At 44.3% G+C, this 15,934-nt stretch overlaps 1 protein-coding gene across 3 annotated transcripts in view; it reads right to left on the reverse strand.

Annotated features, from left to right (window-relative positions):
* The window catches only part of cdh8 (cadherin 8), a 117,878-nt gene that overhangs the window by 89,050 nt on the left and 12,894 nt on the right, over positions 1 to 15,934 (reverse strand). Inside the window, exon 1 of one of the 3 annotated variants that reach the window (XM_076028427.1) lies at positions 8,696 to 8,892. The exons of the other annotated variants lie outside the window; for them this stretch is intronic. The gene's annotated coding sequence lies outside the window, so the exon portion shown is untranslated. Of the gene's footprint in view, positions 1 to 8,695; positions 8,893 to 15,934 lie in introns of those variants that run through there. 3 annotated transcript variants of the gene reach the window in all.

Consider the following 15,934-nt stretch of genomic DNA (forward strand, 5'->3'; position numbering starts at 1 on the left):
CTGACTAGCTGGCTGACTGACTTACTGACTGACTGGCTGGCTGACTGACTTGCTGACTGACTGACTCTTCCCCTGCGAAATGTCAACAGAAATGGCACAAAGGTGATTCAGGGAACGATTCAGGGAACGTGTCTGTACAGGCAGCAAATGAGGCTGTGACGCTGGTCCGACTCCCCAGTTGTACACGAGCATGTACGAAATGAAGGCTATACCACATGTAGCACTAACGCTTTCTAAAACCTTGCTTATCCCTGCCACTGCACTAGAGACCGTCTCTTGCACATCTGCTCTTGTTTGTTTGCATATAGAGTGACTTTAATGTTTCTCGTGATTACTGTCATTACTGTGTAGTTTATTTGCTGTATTGCTTTTAGGGCTGCAGCAGTGTAGTTTCCCAATATGGGATCAATGAAGTACGTCTAGTCTATTCTATTCTATGTGCCTGATCTGTGCTGTGAAGGTGGCGGTGACAAATCTAAACCTTTTGGTTTCGGAGCCCACAGACGGAGCGAGTGCAGACCCAGAGAGGAGACAACGATGAAGGGAAGCGGTGTTTCTCTTCTGCTCGGTTTTACGATAGAAGCCACCCTCACGACTCACACACACACACACACACACACACACACCACAGGAAATCGCAGCATAGGCTGATTTAGCTGCGATGAGAAATATTAAAACTATCAACACATACTAAAAACCCACGTGAGGCTTCTGAAGGAGGTTAACGAGTTCACATTTCTAATGCAATTCGTAGTTTTACTGTGTAGACTTTACTGGAAATAAGAAGAAGATTTAGCTGTGAACAAAGGAGCCAAAACTTGGCGGCGTGACCAGACCAGCCCTTTTTTACAAGACATCTTTTCTTTTTTTCTACCTCCTATTGTAAGAGATATCGCCTCTTTACTTTTCAAGTAAAACTATGTCTGTCAAAAAAAGAGAGAAAAAAAAAAATGCACTCCTCAATTCAACGGCAGAACTGCATTTAAAAAAAAAAAGAGTCAGAGAAGAAGATAAAGTAACAGCCAAAAATGCATTAATGCGACTTCACCGCAACTGGTGGTGGTGTGTGTAGGAGTGTTACCCCACCAGATGAGTCGCGCTGGTGAGGCTTGTGTTTTTCTGTGCGTCTGCTCAAGTGGAGCCTCCCATCAAGTTTGCACTGATGGTGCACATGGTTTCCTCGCTTGGCTCGCAGCACGTGAGAGCCGGCGGCTCCATGTTATCTCACATGGCCTGCTCTGCTCTCGCTTCATTAGAGTGCGGCAGGGTTGGAAAAGTTTTCGCTACATATTCTAAAGGCAATATTTCGCAGTTCCGCATAAAGTCCTGAGTCTATATATATATATATAGATATATACATACTGTAGTTGATTCATGGAATGTATGGTTGCTATGTTTACAAAGTTCTGGCATGTTATGAAGGTTTGTAGCTGTGTTGAATCTGCTTCTGTGTGTGCTTCTCAGTGCAGTCGGATCTGCCTCAGTCTAGCCCAGGCATGGCATGGGATAAACTACGGCCCGGGGGCCATATGCGGCCCCTTAAGCTTTTGAAGAAATGATATTAATAGTCAGTACGTCACAAAATAGCTGTATTTGTTCAGTGTTTGAAGAGTCATTTCAATAAAGAGCTAAATACCGTGGGGCTTCAAAGACACTGGTTTTGTTGAAACTTTGCTTGATTGACATTGCAGCACGTTTTCTACACATCCCATCATATATTTTTTTCCTCCTATGGAGGTGGCTCACCAAAACACTCCACCCACCTGCTGCTGCTGCTCCGGCCCCGCCGAAGTCAAATTTTGGAACCCGTTGTGGCCCCACCGGTCAAAAAGTTTGCCCGTCCCTGGTCTGTCCTGTGATTGATTGATGGGGTGTCATGTGCCTTGGAGTGGGGGGTGCGGAGGGGGGGGGCTCATGGTGAGTTGGTGAATGTTGATGCAAACGGGAAGTTCCAGTGACGTTCTGCCTAAACATCTCCTGTCTCCATCCTGTCCTATTTCCACCCATCAAACTCTCACGTTAAAGATATATATCCCTCCCATGATCTCATTCAGCATCTCAAAATGAGCGTGCGTGTGTGTGTGTGTGTTTGGCTTTGGGGAGGGGGGGTGGCATTTCTTGCGAGGCTCGGCCCACTCGGGGTGGACACGGTTAAGTGGAACGGTTGTCGTGTCCGAGGCGAACGAGTGGCAAATGCCGACATGCCATTTGTCTCCCTTGATGGGACATGAGAGCTCGCAGACGTTCGGTGGATGTCACCATCACAAAGTGACTCTTTCCTGGAAAGACACACACACACACACACAGGCCGACGCACGCGCACGCACACACACACTGAAAGCTGCCAGGAAGCCCCTTTTTTTTGTTCATGTCTCTGACTGTATGTGTGAACGCTTAAGTCGGTTGCCCCTGTGCGTGTGCGTCCATGTGTGTGTGTGTGTGTGTGTGTGTGTGTGTGTGTGTGTGTGTGTGAGAGAGAGAGAGAGCGCATCCTTGCCTGCAAAATGTGCAAGGAGCACAAGCCGCAGCGTGTCGCTTCAGTGCCTGTTTGTGTGCATTGTGTGCATTTCTATGCGAATGTCCCCCCCCCGCCCCCCCCGCCCCCACTCCCACCCCTATTCCAGCTGACTGCTAGATGGATGCCGGCTGTCACACCTGCCTGACTTTGTTCCTGCCAGATGCCGAGGGGTCACAGGGAAAGCGCCCAAACACTCATCAATCTCCACCACTGTCCAGCGTTCTTTTAGCTCAGGCTGTGACGGCCCCATATCCATTTAGTGGCTCCAGATGCTGGCAAAAATGTTTACACACACACACACACACACAGACACACACACAAGGGGGTCGGCCAAACCCACTGACCTGCACTGTCAGAGCAGGCGAGGGGCCTTTTTGTTTTTAAGGGGGAAATATAAAATGGGGAAAAAAAGAAACAAAGTGTTTGCGATGAATGAAAGTGTCCAGTTTTCTGTTATGGGTGAGATTGTCACTGTCAGTGTGCGGAATACAAGGGGGTCTGGACCCCCTCAGTTAAACCCATGAGACCACCTCAAAGCCTCAAAGCAAAATTTTAAGGGGTTCTCATATTTCTTTTCCAAAAAAGCGAAGCAAAAACGTTGCTGCTCACAGACGAATGGATACAAGGTCGATGTTCCCGAGGTATTGGTATTTAGAACCCCCCTTCAAACATTGACAGGTCCGTCGCTCACTAGCCTCAGTGATGTTAAATTATGTTCATTTCCAAAACTTGATGTCGTGCATAAGTGCCAGCGTGCTCCAGTTAACCTGCGGGATTTATTTATTCATTTTTTGCTCAACAACAACAACAACCAAGCGAAACGGAGGAGGATGGAAATCACTTTGGGACAAGTCACGAGACAGAAGTCTGAGTGGAGCGGAGAAAGAAAAAAATAAGCCCAATAAATTCTATTGGACAGTGCCAACAACCAGCTCTGGGTTGACGTCGAAGGATGGATAATTAAAACCGTGGTGCAAAACCTTGGCGGCGCACGAAGCCACGCATTACTTTGGTCCCAAACACACCACTTTTCCCTTTGTGAATGCCCCAAACTTAATTTGATAAAAGAAAACTCCAAAATTCTGGCTACACAGAGACTTTGCAGGAGAGCCAGGAAAAATAAATAAATAAATAAAAAAAATCATCATCTTCTGGCATTCTGAGTACGGTGGCCAACTTGCAAATGCGAGAGGGAGAAGATTGAAATGTGTACTTGTTGATATATGTATTGCTGTCTCACTGCTTTGTGGGGAAAATACTTACACCGACAATATCCAAGTGACCTGACTGAGCATGCACTCCACCAGTGTCTTTATAAGTTGAACAATCATAAAGTGCTTTTCCGTTAAGTCTTCCAATGTGCATTATGAAGTATATTGAATTAAACGTATTATGAAAAGGCCTCAAGTGGAAACAGATTCTTCTATTGTTCGCTCTCTTGATTTTAAGCCTCTTTCTAATCAGGGCCAACGCAAAATACGACTGAAGTGTCTCCTGACCTCATTCACAAGAAAAAAATAAATAAATGTAACAGCCATTTTTGACAGACTTGTCTATGTATATATATATATATGTAATGTAATTATAAAGTGCAAAAAAATGCTTGAAATTGAGTTGACGTTACACATGGACATGGCATGAAGCGATGTAGTCTTTTGAGCTACACTTGTACTAAAAAATGTTTCCACATGGCAGCAACTGAAACGCTACACCAGTAGCTGTTTGAAAACACCATCTAGTCACAACACATCCCCCTGGTTATTATTATTATTATTTATTTGTTTTGCCCAAACTTTTTTTTCCCCCTTCCCAGCTCCGTCACTCACACCCATATTTTAATTCTCCGTTCTCCTCCTTTGGGCCTTGGGAGGTTTTGGATATAATGCACGCAAACACAACAGGCATGGTGGGGATGAGCGCTCATGTTTTTTTTATAAGAAGGGAGGAGGAAGGGGGGGGGGGGAGCAAACACGGGCGATGCGGCACATAGCCGCACAAAAAAAAACAAACCAAAAAAACGTTAGTGACTTGTGTAGAAATGAGCAAAGTGTGTTTCCCCTGCAGTGTGCACTTTGATGCTGTCACTCTCGCCGTCGGAGGCTTTTGATTAAGCCTGAGCAGCCTGAGCACGGGAGGATCATCGTCACGCTCGGCACATACGAGCCAATGAAAATCTATACAATCCCCTGAACCTCTGAGTCACTTTGCCTTTTGGCCTGAACTGGGTTCCCGCACTGCAACAGACTGCAACGAAGGTGAAACAACCAAAGCGAAGAGTTTTACATTCAGATCAACTGATTTACTGCTTACTGTTTTACTCACTGAATACGTACGATATACGCTTTGAAAAGTTGCTGATTATGAAAGTTTCAGATTTTTCTTCTAATATCAAATCATGCCCACTTTGAATCAACTAATCACAGCCGCTCTAAATTGTAATGCGCCGTCTGGGATTGCAAGATTAAACTTTTTTTTTTTTTTTTTTCAAAAGAGCCGCATTTGGCAAGAACAAAATTACAGTGCTACTGACACATTAATGCAATAATACCAGTATACACCCGCAAACGCATTCAGACCCACCAGTTTGTCTCTATACCACACAGCATCATTTCCATTAACCAGCGGCGCCTTACAATTCATGGCTGTGCTTGCATGTGAAAAGGAACTCTTTAAGCCACAGCCTTGTATCTCTCATTGAAGACCGGATTTGATCAATGGGTTGTTTTTGTTGTTGTTGTTGCGAGGGCATCTATTTTATAATGTTTCATCAGCGGTGTAACAAACCTTTTACATGCAGATGTGACTGAATTTCTGAGAAAGATAATTCATCTTGACATTGACACCATTAGATTTCAAGTCAAAAGCAAAAAGGGGAACCACAAATGGAAAACACATTTTGTTTGTTTACTTGTGTGTGTTTTTTTTCAGCAAAAGTTGATTGATTGATTTTTATTTATTTATTTATTTTTAAAGTAATTATTATTTTACTGTTGTGAACGCTGGCCCGGGATGCCTTATTTTGAACGGCTGCTCCCACCAGTGAACAATAGAAATAATAGAGGCAAAAAAAAGATCTTCCACAGAAAAAGATCTGAAAATGGAAATATGCAACATAACATAAAAGCGAGAGGAGAAGGCGGTGCAGCTTATTCTTATCAAGGACCCATTTCTTTTCTTGGTTTGTGTGTTTGAAAAAAGGAGGGGAGAAAAATCAAGAACTCATGATATCCTGCATATCAGCCCTCAGTTATTTCAGACACCATTATATGCCTTCCCTATGAGTGACCAGTCGTCACTAGTCACTCTGAACTACAGGCAACCAGGGGTGTTCTGGTGTTTAGGTGACAAAACTAAAACACCGTCAATCATTTGCTCTCAATCTACTGTAGAGATCGAACTCGAGGATGAGGAGTTTTCCCTTTTTAACAATCTGCAGGTTTTGCAACGATCAATGATTTCTCAAATGTCTTGGAAGCTGCTGCAAAATAAATCTGTTGAAGCTGCTGCAACGTTTGTTTCTATCTCCATCCATTTGAAAATGCAACATGTCAAACCAGCACAACTGGAAAGTCCAGACTATTTTCTTCCCACTGGTTCTATTGGTATCAAGCTGCTGGTTGAAATATCAACAGACAGTTTTCTTTCACCAAAGAATCATTTGCCTGCTCTTTTTCTCAAATTTCATTCTCATGAACGGTTGCAGGGAGAATGAAACGGACGCGTCTGACCGAGAATGCGACCACAAGAGACCGGTTGGTCAAAGCCAAAAAGGTTTAAAGTCTACTCGTGGGGGTACTTTCTGTTTGCCTACCCCTAAAAACTAAGTGAACTAGAGCCAAAGGCACAGCTGAGCCGGAGCCACGGTGACACTTTCAGCGAGGACGACGCTTCCGCCACTCTGCACAATCGCACTTCCTCTGTGCCTCGCAGTGGCCCAGGGACGTCTTCCCTGCACGCTGGGTGTCACAGCAGACGGGCGACTCGGTTCAGCAGCGGCTTCACCAGAAATCTCACACCCACTCTCTTCCACATCTCTCCAAAGCATGCTGGGTGGCACCGTGTCTTGGCCCGGGCTGAGACTGACGCGCTAGAAGGGCCGCTCATACACACACACACACACACACACACACAGCCGTGCAACGGACACTCTCACAAGAACAAACACGCATGCCTCTCTCTTTCTCCCCGTGATTTACACTCTGTGGGGAGCCGCGCGGCCGCTCGTCATCCTCCCTAACCGCCTCCTGATGCCTTTCCTGCCAGGGCCAAGTGAGCAGGACGCCGGATTTCACGTGGACATGCAGTTTCACTCGCGCTGATAAGCTGGAGACAGTAGCAGCAGGTAGTGATACTAAGGTGTTGATGCGTTGCACCGCACCAACTTACAGTACTTCCCTGCACTCATGTACACACCGCAATCATCAAAATCAGTGCGTATCTCTTAATTCATAGAAATTAAGTGATATATGCATATGGCAATGTACATTATTAGTATGTATATATATGTACATATGTATATATATATGTACATATATATATACATATGTACATATATATATACATATGTACATATATATACATATATATATATATATGTATATATATATATATATATATATACATATATATATATATATATATATATATACATATATATATATATATATATATATATATATATATATATATATGTATATATATATATATATATACATACAGCCAAGCACTCTTGTTGGATGCTAACTGCATTTTGTTGCTCTGTACTTGTGACATGTGCAATGACAATAAAGCTGAAGCTAATCTAATCTAATCTAATCTAATCTAATCTAATCAAAGCCAAATAAAATTGTTTTGCAAATTTGTTTATTTTACTTGCGAGACTCCCGACCTCTTGACAGTTTTTGATTCAGTGCGCTGCCTCCAGGAGTGATTCTCGTTGCAGACAGACGGACACAGACAGAACGTTTGTCCTGCAGCTTCTCAGACTCACCGACAAGATTCGCTGCTGCGGCACAACGCCGCGCAGTGCCGACGCCGCGTTCATTTCTCTGCACATTACTGCGAACTTCCACTAATTAGCCTCTAGTTTCGAGTTTCCCTCCTTCGTTCATTCTTTTAAAAACGCCGCTGCGTCCGCTCCTCTGCCATTGCGGAGGGCGACACTTTTCAATCCCTGTGCAAGCAGAGGACAGAGGGTAAGAAGCCCATTCCGCTGTTACATCTTTTCTACTTTATTACCAGTCTTCTGGGGAAATGGGGGCAGCTTTGCTGCCTGGCTATCTGTTTACATTTTCTTTACAAGACTATATTGGAATTATAATTGTGTTCAATGGCGCCTTCTTTTGGTGGCTTGCTCTGTTTGAAGGTCCTGTGGACCTGGGGAGATGAAGAAAAATGGACCCCTTTTGAGGGATTCGATTACTGAGGAAGAAAATGCAGCTGCACACTGGCCCCCTTTTCTCCTTCCTCCTCCTCCCCTCTCTGTTTTCCTCTAGGTGCCAATCTCTGGGGACGCTCTGTATTACAGCTGCAATGGTGAAGCAAACACAACAGTGTCAACAAACTGGGAATTTTTCTCTGTTTTCCACTTGCAATTAGCTTGGAAAAATACATGAATGCAGAGAGCGCTCCGAGTTTGGTCATTAGGCCTGGTGTCATGTGACTGACTGGATCGTGGTCGCTTTATTGAACAAGGTTTCTCCTATTTTTTCCCTTCTTTTTAGTTTAAGGTTGAGCTACATGAGATCATTTAGTAATGCTTTAGAGTTCGTGTCACTTTGAAAAATCCATTTTGCCATATAAACCATATTGATGCCTGCCTCATATAGTCTGAAGCTCTCCCCTAAAGTACACACACACACACACACACACACACACACACACACAAACACACACACACACACACACACACTGGCCTGTGAAGGCTGTGAAGTGTTTTAAAACGTGTTCACATGTACCGTGGTTCCTCTGAGCAAAAGGAAAGGACACGTGGTTCAATCAGCAGCCGGAAGGAAAGCAAAAGATGTTGCTCTGCCAGAAATGGCTCAACTGACAACAACAATGTGGAAGCCATGTGTTAACCAGAGTCCTGCACGGGTCCCAACCCCACCCGGGGACGCACAAACCGGCACGCGAACCGCAAACCGCGCTTCAGACCAATTAGTACCGCAGACGTACTTTCTGTCCAGACCGGTGCGACGTTCAGCAGTTCCGAGCTGTTTTTAGAATCCATCGAGGAGAAAACTTAATCCATCAGGGACATTGCAAAGCCATAATTGTATGTTTTTTCGTCTTACTTCTCAAATACCTCGGTAGTTATTTACTGTTTTGAACGCGGCGCCTGTCAGACGGTGGTGGCCATGTTTGATTCTCTCGTCCAATCACAAGTTGTATTGTTGAAATGCGTTTAAACAGCGGAACCAATGGCCGTTGCGAAATAGCAGAAGCGATCCTAAGAGAGTAAATAATGACCAAGATAGTAATCTGTAGTTTACCCAGCCATCCATCCATCCATTTTCCATACACGCCTATTCCCGTGTTGACCTTTTTCAAAATGTGCATGTATTTATCCAGCCACAATCCGACTGCCATATTATTTGCCCCACCAAGATCCAAACCCTGACCCAGTGCAGGACTCTGGTGTGTAAACGCATTTCTTTAGAATGTTTAATTGCAATAGAGACTTACTAACATGTAAGAAGATGCCATGTGATGCCGCTGGTCATTAATTTAGAGATGGAATACAAGCCCTGTCATGGTTGTATCTGCCATCAGTCTGTTGTTGTTGCATTTGAAGTTTCATAAACAGAGAAATGTCTTCAAACTAAAGGGACAAGGAAGAATTCTGGTTAGAATTTTTCTGAAGGACTTGGTTTCAGCGCATTCTAAACTTACCATATTCACACAGTCAGTAGATAAGTTAGAGTAAGTTAGCAGCAGTTGAGGCACATCAGTGATCGCCTTTGACAACCTTCAATTCATTATCGCCTGAAGCTCCATCAGGGGGCAGATCATATGCAAAGCAAATCAGTTTGACAGTGCCAGGTCTTGGACGAGGCTTTATTTTTTCCACCCTTAATAAATTTGTTTCACTCTTTTTATCTCTACTTTCAGATCCCTGTCTCACAAATAACTCTAGATTCCTGTTGGTTTTTTTTTAAAGGTTTGCATGTGGAAAAACATACAACAAACAACAAAAGCATCTCACGGGCAAAATAACATAGAGTCCATTTAGTGCTATTGGCTTGATGGCTATGTAGATATGGGCGTTTCTGACAGAGCACAAAATTATTTGGTGGAGAGGATGCAAATAATTAAAAAAATAATATTTTGACAGGCACACAGTGATTTACCAAAGCTGAAAATGATTGTGGGCATAAGTTTTGTGTTTTTATTAAACACCTTTGGATGAACATACGTTAACTCTCTGGTTACACGAGAGACAACAGCTGTTGACTGGGCAATCATTGCACACAAAAGCTTGTATGTAAACATTTTTTGCATTATAATTACAATTAGTTGGCAATTACGCATGCAATCGTAGTAGATCTCCTCCCGCAACATGCAAATCAACAAGACACACGCTTAGCATGCACAAGCAGTTTAGTAAAGCACTTTAAGATCCAAAATAAGGGGACTTTGGATCTTAGTAAATACTTCCCTAGCTGTACCAGCTAAGCTGTGAGAATGTTGGAAAAAAAGAGACTGTTTGATATTTTCTTTTGATCGCAAAGAAAGGAAAACCATCCAGACCAAAACGTTTTTTTCTTCCTGTTATTATTTTTTAATCAGATATGGTACTTTCTGTGCTAGTTAATGCAAATACTCAATCATTTTAAATGTGCTATGAAATTTTTATATGTTTGTGTACACAAGTGCTCATAAAAACCCAACGGTGAGGAGCACGAGGACATGCAATTCTAGTAATGAATCATCCTCAAGAACTAGATGAATTTTAAAATGTTATTGCTGTATTTTTCCTGCTTTGTGAGAGGATTTATTACCAACGGTATGGTCTCGTGCCCATATACCATCTCCTCACATCATAGTTTTTGCATGCAAAAAAAAAAAAGAGCGAGAGAGAGAAAGGGAGAGAGAGAGAGAGAGAGAGAGAGAGCCTCGTCTCCGGCCATGACACAATAATGACATGCAGGTTTACACAAACGCAGTGCAAATACTACCAGCACGTTTGCTAATATTTCTGCTGTGTGACTACATCGCATAGTGCGCTGGAGTGAGACAATGAATTTGTATCACTTAATAATGTTTGGAATTAATTAAAATGCAAAGTCACAGGCCCCGAGTGCAACCCCAGGTGGCAGCGAACAGAGGGCAGCGAGAGCAGCGCGAGCCTTTATAAATCATGTCCATTTGGCTGATGACTTTAATTTTACCATTTTTATTTATTTAATTACTTTTTTGCTGCTCATTCAGTGGGATGGGTTTGCTATTTTATACATCAATTTCCCTCGTAATATCGTTCTATCAATAAGTAATTACTTGCTTGGCAAATTGCTGTGCAAAATGTTCATCGGGAGGGAAGAAGATCCATATCAATGGTTCATTTGCATAATGCAAATGAATCCACGGAGAGGAACAACAACTTTGCTGCCACCGCTGACAGTTGGATACCAGCGCTGGAAAAGCATAAGTGTTTTTCATGAACGAGTGCCTCAGAGGTCTACTGCATTTGGCTGCAACCCTGCAGGAAAAAGCAAACTCCCGGTTTTGAAGAATGAAAGACGGTTTTCAGTGCGTCTGAACGTGTGTTTATTGAGAATGTTGATGAGTAAATAACCTGGACAAAGACCCAAAAAACCAAAACCAAATCCCTAATAGTTGTGTGCGGCTGTCCGTTGGTCGGAGCTTGGCCATTAACAAAGGATGAGCTCGCTGACACTCCATTAGGCTTCAGCCCTGATAGACTAACACCATTTTAGCCCCCTGTTTACTTAATATGCAGGATCCGGCCCCCGTCTATTTGCTTCTAATCAACTGATAAGACGAAAGGCCCTTTCTGAGGCCCCTGGAGGATGAAAACCAAACTCCTAATGGTCATTAGTAGCAATTATGTTGCACAACCGACACACCCCTCCTCCTTCACTTCTGCTGCGTCGGCTCCTTGCGTTTGTGGCTCCAACGTAAAACAACTCAGCTTTAGTCGGCTCACTTTTTGTACTTTCTTTTTTGTAACTTATGCTGACCACGTGTCACACTCGACGATAAGCCAACGGTTTCCTGTCTGATCGACTGCTGCGATTGCCAAGAATCCCCTCACGAGCATCGACCGCATGCTCGCCTGGACGTGTAAAAAAAAACAAAAAAACGGAACATCTAAAATGTGAGTCGCCGCAGGACTTCCGATTCCCCCCTCGTCCACTGGAACGTCATTCACCGACTTTTCCTGTAATTTGTGGCGTTGTCAAAGACATCTTGAGGACGCCACGCAGAGATCCAGTGTGTCCATCCCGGCGCCAAGCAGCGCCGCCTCCCAATTAGCCGACTCAGCTCCTTTTGGCTGGTGGAGACTTGTGATTTTTATGCAAAACCCGCCAAGATCAAACGGCCTCTGCCCTAATTCCCGCGGTCGAACCTGGGGAGTGTGATCCTTATCGACACATGCTGAAGTGCTGCAGAGCGGGATCCCATTACACATGCACAGAGACCTTTTTTTCGCCAGGCATTTGTGACGCAATCCTTGCATGTAGTTATTTTTGCTCACCAGAAGGTCGCGGGTTCGATCCCCAGGGACTCCTGAGGCCTTCCTGTGTGGAGTTTGCGTGTTCTCCCCGTGTCTGCGTGGGTTCTCTCCGGTCCAAAAACATACATGTGAGGTGAATTAGGGAACTCGAAATTGACCGTAGATGTGTGTGTGTGTGTGTGTGTGTGTGTGTGTGTGAGTGTCAATGGTTGTTTGCAGCCACCCTGAGTGCAGGAGGAAGTGGGTGTAGAAGATGGACCGATGGAATTTTGCTCACGCGAGTGTCGACCAGAGACACAAAGCAAAGCACCATGCAATCCCCACACACCGAGTGTGTGATTGTGTAGAAGGTCAGTTGTCCCAACTTCAACATTAAGATGGGCTGGGTGATTGAGAACCTTCGCAGACACTTGACACTGTGAAAACGAAGCCTGCCGTCAACCACAACCACAACAGTGTGGGCAGCAGCATCACAAACTCCATGTTTCGTCTTCTGTTTCCGGACTCGGCTGCACCAGTCGGTCAGCGGAGGAACCACAGACACGAGAGACAGAGAGGACACAGGCAGGGCTCTGGGTGAGGACTGAGAAGACCATTGTCAGGAATCTAATAAAGAGGCTGCACCGCCGGCGGGTGGTAATTGAGCATCCAAGGACATCAGCTCGGTATTCATAAAAACACCGGACATCAACAAAGGAGAAAAGGTCAATCGGACAGATCCGACATTAGCACTGTGAGCACGTATAAAACACTCAGAATGGGACGGCATTTCTGCCTGTGCATGTGTGGGGTGTGTGAGTCCGTGAGTGTGTGCGTGTGTGTGCATGCGTGCGTGTCTGTGTGTGTGTGTGTGTAAGTGTGTGTTCGTACGCGTGTGTGTGTCTGTGTGTGCGCACAGACAAAAACAAGATAATGTTGTGTTTTCTTATCGGCCTACTCCGGGAAACACACACAGAATGTGTATCTGAGTTTGACTGTATCTAAATTTGAGTGTATCTGAGTTTGCCATGTGGTGTGTGTGAGCAGGCTTCCTGTTTCCGTGCTCGGGTGTTCCTGTGTGCTGAGTGAGACGCCGATAAACACGCTGACGTCCAAGGCAAGTGGTAATTCCAGCGGGTACCTGACGGCTCCTGGAAATAATGGGATCATCGCTCGACAGGTGTTGGTGGGAAATGAGGACCTGTGCGTTCTGTGTGGCCCCTCGGAGCTGAGGTGTGGTGTGAGTACTGTGGTGTGGAGTGTTGTGCTATGGTGTGGTGTGGAGTGCTATGGTGTGGTGTGGGGCAGAGTGGTGTACGATGATCCGGAGTGGCATGGTGTGATTTGGTGTGGTGTGGTGTGGAGTGGTGTGATTTGGTGTTGTGGGGTGTGATTTGGTGTGGTGTGATTTGGTGTAGTGTGGCGTGATGTGATTTGGTGTGGTGTGGTGTGCTATGGTGTGATTTGGTGTTGTGGGGTGTAATTTGGTGTAGTGTGGTGTGGTGTGATTTGGTGTGATTTGGTGTAGTGTGGTGTGGTGTGATTTGGTGTAGTGTGGTGTGGTGTGATTTGGTGTGATTTGGTGTAGTGTGGTGTGGTGTGATTTGGTGTTATGGGGTGTAATTTGGTGTTGTGTGGTGTGGTGTGATTTGGTGTAGTGTGGTGTGGTGTGATTTGGTGTGGTGCGGTGTGGTGTGATTTGGTGTAGTGTGGTGTGGTGTGATTTGGTGTTGTGGGGTGTAATTTGGTGTGGTGTGATTTGGTGTAGTGTGGTGTGATTTGTTGTAGTGTGGTGTGATTTGGTGTAGTGTGGTGTGATTTGGTGTAGTGTGGTGTGGTGTGATTTGGTGTAGTGTGGTGTGATGTGGTGTGATTTGTTGTGGTGTGGTGTGATTTGGTGTGGTGTGGTGTGCTATGGTGTGATGTGGGGAAGAGTGGTGTGCGGTGGAGTGGTGTGGAGTGGTGCGCTGTGGTGCGCTGTGGTGTGGCGTCAGGTCAAAACCATTACAGAATCTGCGGAGCCATTTAAAATACTGCTGCCTCACCGCAGCTGCTTCTCGTCCTCGTCAGCCAGCGGCTCCGTGATGCAGATGAAAAGGGAGGAATGCGAGATGAAAGGGCAGCGTGCCATTTGGCAGAGTGCTGCTCTTCTCAGGAGTACAGAGTGATCTCCTGAGACTCAGAGGGGATTTTCCTCCAAGACCAGCCTTCTATTTTTTTGGGGTAAAATTCTAAACTTTGTTTGCATTTTAACCCAACAAGAAGCCTCTTTTTCATCTTCTTTTCCTTTTCAAGGGCAATTAATTTTTTTTGTTTTTGTTTTTAATTCTTTTGCTCTGATAATACGACTTTATTAAAGCAAAACAAGAGTGGAGTGTCATCAGAGACATTAATTAATGAAGACACCGGGGTGCTGCTGTGTGGACATATGATCCCTGTGTGCATTCTCTGGTGGCCACCTACACACATGCAAGTCAACTGGTGAACCAGGAAGAGTGGATGGCCTACAGGCTAGCATGGCAGGATGTGAGGGTTACACACACACACATACACACACACATAAAGGTACCAGCTGCCAAATGACCAAAGAGTACATATTAAAATGTGGATATATTATTATTATTATTATTATTATTATTATTATTATTATTATTATTGTTATTATTATTATTATTATTATTATTATTATTATTATTATTATTTTGTTTTCTTTTTTTTATTATAAATAATAATCTGTTAGGAAGTGATTTAAAATTAACTTAACATGTAAAGACTGAAGCAGCCCTTGACAGTTGACAATCTTTGTTGATGAAAAAGAAGCTGTGAAGTTGTCGTTACCAAAATGTAAGTTCTCAAGGTCGTATGTGAGTGCACTGATGACGTGTACGTGCAGTATGGTCACTAAGTCTTTGACAGCCAGTGACAACCCCAGAGTTAGATGTGTCAATAACAAAACACACTTTGTGAAAATATGTCCTCAATTAAATGTCTTTTACAGAACACACACACACACACACACACACGCACATGTCCTGTCAATTTCACATGCACCATGTGTTAGTGCAGTCATTTGATAGCTTACATTCCAGGAGTGATGGATTCTTTTTTCATGTCTTGTCCCATGTTCTTGTTCTTGTTCACTCTCACGTCCCATGTGCTTTATCTGCAGCACGGTGGCATTTGTGCACATGTGCATCTGACAATGGATAATGTCCAGACCCAGGTGGCTTCCCGACAGTGACAGCTGTTAAGGTGTGGCATTTTCTCTTCTGTGGCAACATGACACTATTACTCCCTGGAAACTATAACTCTGTTTACGTGCAAGGGTGGTCATTTTAAAATGAAACATCAACCAAACAGAGTGATGCTACTATTATATCTACTGGCTGTATAAAGAGCACCTGAGTGCCTCAATTTTTGGACCGAAGCAAAAGTTCTAGTTTATCCGCACCGTAATCTCATCGCCCTGTGCGACCGAGCGAGTTTAAGGCTCAACATTCCTCCCCTGCAAAATGAAAAAATCACGAGTGCATCGTCTCATTGGTACGTAACTGTACAGGGCATCGACTGGGGCCGTCATCGACTCATAAAATACAGACCTGCGCAAATGTGGCAGCGGCGCATTGAAACAATGCAACTGTTCAATAAATCCTCGCAAAGGGAAGAAGAAGAAAAAGAAGAAGAAGAAGCACGTCGGACGTGATGAAATGTGATTCAGTCGACCACTTGGCTAACAA

Source organism: Nelusetta ayraudi, unplaced genomic scaffold (genome assembly GCF_046127955.1).
Source record: "Nelusetta ayraudi isolate G7.1 ecotype Tasmania unplaced genomic scaffold, CSIRO-AGI_Nayr_v1 ptg000023l, whole genome shotgun sequence".
In the NCBI taxonomy this organism is placed as follows: domain Eukaryota; kingdom Metazoa; phylum Chordata; class Actinopteri; order Tetraodontiformes; family Monacanthidae; genus Nelusetta; species Nelusetta ayraudi.